The sequence below is a fragment of the Octodon degus genome, unplaced genomic scaffold (assembly GCF_000260255.1).
Source record: "Octodon degus isolate 3935 unplaced genomic scaffold, OctDeg1.0 scaffold00456, whole genome shotgun sequence".
Classification (NCBI taxonomy): domain Eukaryota; kingdom Metazoa; phylum Chordata; class Mammalia; order Rodentia; family Octodontidae; genus Octodon; species Octodon degus.
The window spans coordinates 148,691-155,451 of NW_004525032.1; the positions used below are offsets into that span (position 1 = coordinate 148,691).

The 6,761-nt window shown below is 37.0% G+C and overlaps 2 pseudogenes; one reads left to right on the forward strand and one right to left on the reverse strand.

Moving 5' to 3' along the window:
* Positions 1-2,831: 2,831 nt before the first annotated feature.
* LOC101569868 lies at positions 2,832-3,744 on the reverse strand (annotated as a pseudogene).
* A 311-nt stretch (positions 3,745-4,055) lies between these two features.
* On the forward strand, positions 4,056-4,541 carry LOC105741332 (annotated as a pseudogene).
* Positions 4,542-6,761: the final 2,220 nt, after the last annotated feature.

Consider the following 6,761-nt stretch of genomic DNA (forward strand, 5'->3'; position numbering starts at 1 on the left):
AAAAAAAAAAAAGAAATGTAATTTTAAAGCACCAACAAAGAAAATCCCACCTCCTCATGGATTCACTGTTGAATTCTACAAGAAACACAAACAACACCTAATGGGGGGTACAAACATTAATGAAATTGAAAGGGAAACAATATTCCCTAACTCATTCCTGGATTAGAAGCAGATACCATCCTGATAGCAAAACTAGAGAAAGAGACAACCAACATAAGAGAACTACAGGCCAATTTTCCTATTGAATATACATGCAAAAGTCCTCAATAAATTCCTAGCAAATATAATGCAGCAAATCATTAGGAAGATTATACATCACGACCAAGTGGGATTCATCCCAAGAGTGCAGGGATGGTTGCAAATCCACAAATGTAAAAGACCACATCAACAGAACCAAGACAAAAACTTGACAAAAAATATCATCTTAATAGATGCAGAACAGCCTTTTGACTAAGCCCAACACTCATTCATGACTTTAAAAAAAAAAAACTTACAGAACCTAGGGATAGTTGGTCTTTACCTCAACCTGATAAAAACCATCTAAGACAAACCAATGGCCAACATCATACTAAATGCACAAAAATTGAAAGCCATCACCTTAGAATCAGGAACAAGACAAGGATGCCCACTGTCAACACTTCTATTCCGCAAAGTTTGGAAACACTGTCCAAAGCAGTCAGACAAGAAAAAGAAATAAAAGAAATACAGACTGGAAAGGAAGAAGTGAAATTATCATTATTTGCAGATGACGTAATACTGTACATAGAAGATCTTCACAACTCAACTAAGAGATTTGTAGACCTAATAGCCAAATTCATGACCATGGCCAGATACAAAGTCAACACTCAAAAATCAATACATTTCTACACACAAATAATGAGTGCACTGAAATAGAAATTATGGAAGATATGTCTTTCACAATAGCAATCAAAAAATAAAATATTTAGGAATCAATCTCACAAAAGAAGTAAAAGATTTATACACTGAAAATAATAGTACTTCTGCCAAAAGAGATTGGAAATGATTTCAGAAAATGGAAAGATAATCCTTGCTCCTGGATAGGAAGAACCAACATTGTGAAAATGGCCATACTCCAAAAATTGTTATAGAGATTGAATGCAATCCCAATGAAAATACCATTAATATACCTCAAAGATCTAGAAAAAATTCCTAAAATTCATCTGGAAACAGAAGAGACCTAGAATAGCCAAAGCAATCCTGGGAATCAAAGAAAAGGCAGGAAACATTATAATCCCTGACTTCAAATTATTCTAGAAAGTTATTACAATAAAAACAGCACACTACTGACAACAAAACAGACCTGAGGATCAGTAGAACAGATCAGAAGATGCAGACACAACTCCAAACACACTCAGCCACCTTAGCTTTCACAAAGGGGCCACACAGGTTCACTGGAAGAAAGACACCCTCTTTATTAACTAATTCTGGAAAAACAGACTTTCCTACTTGTTGAAATCTAAAAATAGACCCATGCTTATCAGTATGCACAAAACTACAGTCAAAATGGATCAAAGCTTTAAATATTAAAACAAACAATAAATCTTCTGGAGGTGAGAGTAGGTACAAACTTTAAGGACATAGGGGTAGGTATAGATTTTATAAACAAAAGTCAAACTGCATGAGAAATACTTCAAGAATCAACAATTTTTTTTTAGAAATACTGGGGCCAGGGAGATGACTCAGTGGAACAAGCACTTCCCTGGCAAGCAGAAGGACCTGAATTCAATCCTTGGTTCTGAAAATAATAATAATAATAATAATAATAATAATAATAATAATAATAATAATAATAATTTGGGTCCAGGAAGATGGCTCAGTGGAATAAGTGCTTCCCTGTCAAGTGCAAGGGTCTGAGTTCAATCCCCAGTTCTGCCAGAAAAAAAAAAGAAAGAAAGAAATATTTAGTGAATTTACTCAAATGGAGTTTAAATAATACAGAAATGAAAAAGTATTAAGAGATCTATACATAGTAAAAAGTGAATATAAATTAGCCAACTCCAAGGACATTTCCAGTTAAACATTCATACAGATACATATTCACCTTTTTCTTTACACAGTAATAACACATACATACATGACATGAGAATTCTGGCAAAAAAATCAGAGATATTGACAATATTCTCACATATCAAAAAGAGCGTGGAATATGTTTTTACAAAAACATTCTATATGAATGTAAGCCCATGATTTAATTTCATGATTTCATCATGCCAGAAGCATTGTTGGTTCTACTTTTTAAAAGCAAGAAGATTTTGGTATCATAACACATTGGCTCATTAATAATTAAGGCATTTCATATACACAGTTTCTTAAGTGTATACAAAAAAATTTAATATTGATTATTTATTATGATGTTTTAAATTTTGAAAGTCTCTTCAATATAGGAAAATAGCAGCACACATGTAGGTATTTTTCTGTTTTTATGAAACACAAAAAATCCATGATTGGTCTCTGTGGTTCCTAGTAATAAATTCGGTCATGTTTTCTCACATATATAAATTATATTTTAATGCAAGATTGCATTAAGATCCAATAATTCTTAAACAATGTTACTAAATAACCATAAGCCCCAAATGCATCAATGGTGAACAATCTTCATGGTGCATTTTCACCTGACTGAAGTTGAAGCTGCTCCTTTTGGATATTTTTCCACTTTAATGTGAAGTAGATTGTTAGGATTTCATTAGTGGTTTCACTATGTGAATTTTTAAAAGAAAAGGATTGTTTTGATTTCTTTAGTTTAGAGTTGGAAATCATACAGTCCAGGGATATTTTTAAATAACCAACTGTTCTTTCCTAGATGAAATCTCTCAATGCAACTGCAATAAATTAGCATCTATATCCTTAGCTATATTACCAGTATATCCTAGAACCAAAGTTAGATGGTTTTCCTGTTCCCACAATTTACTTAATTGTTGCTTTAAAATCTGAATGTTTCTAGCATTTATAACTTCTGTTTTGCATGACAGTTCTGACCACCACCTTTTTATTACTGCTTGAAGCCACTTTAAACCAACTATTACATATTCTTCAAATTTGCTTTTAAGTAATGACTTTACTAGAGGCAATAAACCTACACAGCAGCTGAGTGAGATATACTGTTTTTCTTCCTGTAAACTATTGCTGAGCACAGGAAGGCAATCTACCACAACTCCAAGGTCTTCTATTCTCACCAAAGAAGCTAAGAGTTCACTTATACTTTTCTTTCTCCAGAAAGTTAAAGCTACATTCAATCTCAAATGCCTGCTGAACAAAACTTGGGCCATTGTTTCATGGTACTGAGAAACCTCAGAGAAAAACCCACTATATTTTGATGATGGGCTTTCTGTCTGTGAAGAACTAGTCACTGGAGTTAACCACATATGTCCGACTATTGTGGTGTAATTTTTCAGGCAGGTAGCATGCACATGCTAGTTCATTTTCTTCATTTGCCATGTCACAGCATGCACTTCTAGGGGACTTTTTTTTTCTGTAATGAGGATTTGGAAAGGGATGATGAACTTTCTTTCTGCAATAGATCACTTTATGTAGTATATCTGGGCTTTTCACAGCTTGTCCAACTGTTCTATTTATGTAAGCAGCCAACTGTTTTGCAGATTTCTTAACCTCCCTTATGTTCTTATTAGTGAAATTAGAGATCCTTTTTCTGGGAAGATCAGTGGAATGATCCTCAATATTATTATAAAACTTCCATTTTTTAACATTGTGGGTTTCAGATGCCATAATCTCTTTAACTACTGGTGCCTCATCATACCGTGCTGCCTCAGCCCAGCCCGGACACTAATGAACAGCCCCCAGCAAACTAGAATGTCCCTCCACTCCTGCGCATGCTGCCCACCAGGGAAGAATCAACAATTGAGAGCTCATCTTTATGAAAAGTTTCTGCATGCCAAAACAAGTGACCAACAGAGTATGAAGAAAATCCACGAATTGGGAAAAGAATTATAATCCTATTACCCCTCATAGGACTCCTATCTAGAACATAGAAAGAGTGTTTAGCCTTTTACTGGAACCGCCGTCTTCCAGTATTTGCCAAAATGACTGACACAAAGGGCAAGAGGAGTGGAACACAGTGTATGTTCTCCAGGCCTTGTAGAAAACATGGAGTTGTTCCTTGGGCCATATACATGCAAATCTACAAAAAGGGTGATATTGTAGACATTAAGGGAATAGGTACTATGCAAAAAGGAATGCCTCACTAATGTTACCATGGCAAAATGGGAAGAGTCTACAACATTACCCAGCATGCTGTTGACATTGTTGTAAACAAGCAAGTTAAGGGCAAAGTACTTGCCAAGAGGATTAATGTGCGTATTTGGCACATTAAACACTCAAAAAGTCATGATAGCTTCCTGAAACATGTCACAGAAAATTATCAGAAAAAGAAGGAAGCCAAAGAGAAAAGTACCTGGGTTCACCTGAAGCGCCAGCCTGCCCCTCCCAGAGAAGCACACTTTGTGAGAACCAATGGAAAGGAGGCTGAGTTGTTGGAACCCGTTTCCTGTGAATTTACAGCATAAGCTGGGGATGTTGCCCTGCCATTCAGCTCCTAATTGGCAGTTTAAGTGTTCAGGTCCTATGTAAAAATGAAATGTGCTGTAAGGGTGGTTTTCTTAGTTGAACAGGTATGTGGTGCCTTCTTACCTCAAAAATACTTGCAGCAGATTTTCACTGTACCCAGTAATTGTGTCTAGTCTTTACTCTTAAATGCTTTTGTTGCTGAAAGATATTGCTGAGGTACTATGCAGGTGTATACCTAAACATTCAAATATTTATAAAATATTTACGTTGGCTTGAAGATCCTGTAAATCACCATGTGTAGGAGTCACGTCCAGGTCCCCATCGCGGTCCAAGAAGCCAATATTTGTGATCCCAAAGTTATGTTATTGGAATCCCATCAAGTTAATTCCAATCTATCACTTTCAATGCAATCTCCTGCAAAAATAAAGACACTAAAATATATTTTCAATCATTGGGGAGTCAAAGGGCTCTAAGTCCAGCCATAAAGATGGCTTTTTGGAACAAAAAGAGTGACCCAGTTTTATTCAGTGGAGGAGTGGCCTGAGGAGGATTGACTGAGAATTATGGGAAGTAGGTGACTAGTGTGGGCTGAGCTAGGTGGGAAGACTACATTTACCTCTGCCATATGCAGAGAGGATATGCAGAGAGAGTAATCTGCATTATACTATTATGCCATTGAGATAGTATCTAATGTTTTTTGGAGGGGTCTGGTGCTTCAGCCTTGATGTAGTCTTTCAAGCCCCAGGAATTTGTAGCCTCTATCTCAAGGCTCAGTCCCAGCTGGCAGTGTGAAGCACTAGCTCTTCTTCCTATCTCATCCTGGCTCACATTAAAGAGCAGCAGGTGTAGGTTACCAGGGAAACACGCATACCACCTTCAAAGACTGTCACCAGCACCTCAGCTAGACCAATAGACATTGCTTAAGGCCAACTGAAGGATAAACAGATGTCCTATCCAGCTTTGTATAGAGTAATACGAAGAAATAGGGTCAGGCTCAGTCAAAATAGAGACAGTTGCTCTTCTTTCAAGGAGAGCTGCTCAGGTAGTCCTCCACAACCATGGGCAAAAGATGCATCAAAATAAATGGAAGTCACTTCAGAAACAAATGAAGTCCATTTCATTCAAATAAATGGTTTAAGGCACCCCCCCCAAAAAAGCATTTTTAAAAATCAGCCCCTAAAATTCAAAGACCCAGTCTGAAAATGTGCATCTGAGATGACTATACACTTCACAAATGAAGTGATACAAATGCTAAATAAAAACATGAAAAAATGTTCAGCATCATTGGTTATTCAAGAAATGCAAACTAATACAATGCAGAGATACCCTCTTATGCTAGAAAGAATGGCTGTCATCAAGAAGTCAACAAAGAAATGCTGGAGAGGCTGTGGGAAAAAAAGAACCCTTCTCCACTGTTGGTGGGAGAGCAGACTGGTACAACCACTATGAAAATGAGTATAGAAATTCTACAACAAGCTAGAATTTGAGGTCCCACTCAAGCCAGCTACTCCCCTCCTAGTTATCTTTCCAAAACAATTGAAATCATCAGACCACAGTGATATATGTGCACCGCTATTTATAGCAGCACAACGATTCATAGCTAAATCTTGGAAACAACCCAAATGCCCACCAACTGAGGAATGGATTAAAGAGATGTGGTATCGGGGCCAGGGAGATAGCTCAGTAGAATAAGCGCTTGCTTGGGAATCACAAGGGCCTGAGTTCAATCCCCCATTTCGCAAAAAAAAGAAAGAAAGAAAGAAAGAAAGAAAGAAAGAAAGAAAGAAAGAAAGAAAGAGAAAGATGTGTGGTATCTTTAAACAATGAAATATTACTCAGCTATAAAAAATTATGTGTGGGGGCTGGTGAGATGGCTCAGTGGTCTAAAGCACCTACCTAGAACAAACTTAGCAAAGCACACAGACCGAGGTTCAATCCTCCAGCACCACATGCCAGTCAGCCCCACCCCCTGGTGGGCTGAGCTGGCCACACACACACACACACACACACACACACACACACACACAAATAAATACATAAAATTGAAAAAAAATTATGTGTGGATTTTGCAGATAAATGCATGCAACTAGAGACTGTAATCACAACTGAAATAAATCAGACTCATATGTGCAAACATCATACTGTCTTGCTAGTATGAGAACCTGAAAAGTAAATAATATCTGAAGGGAAATCTGCATAACATGGAAGGGAAAGAATTT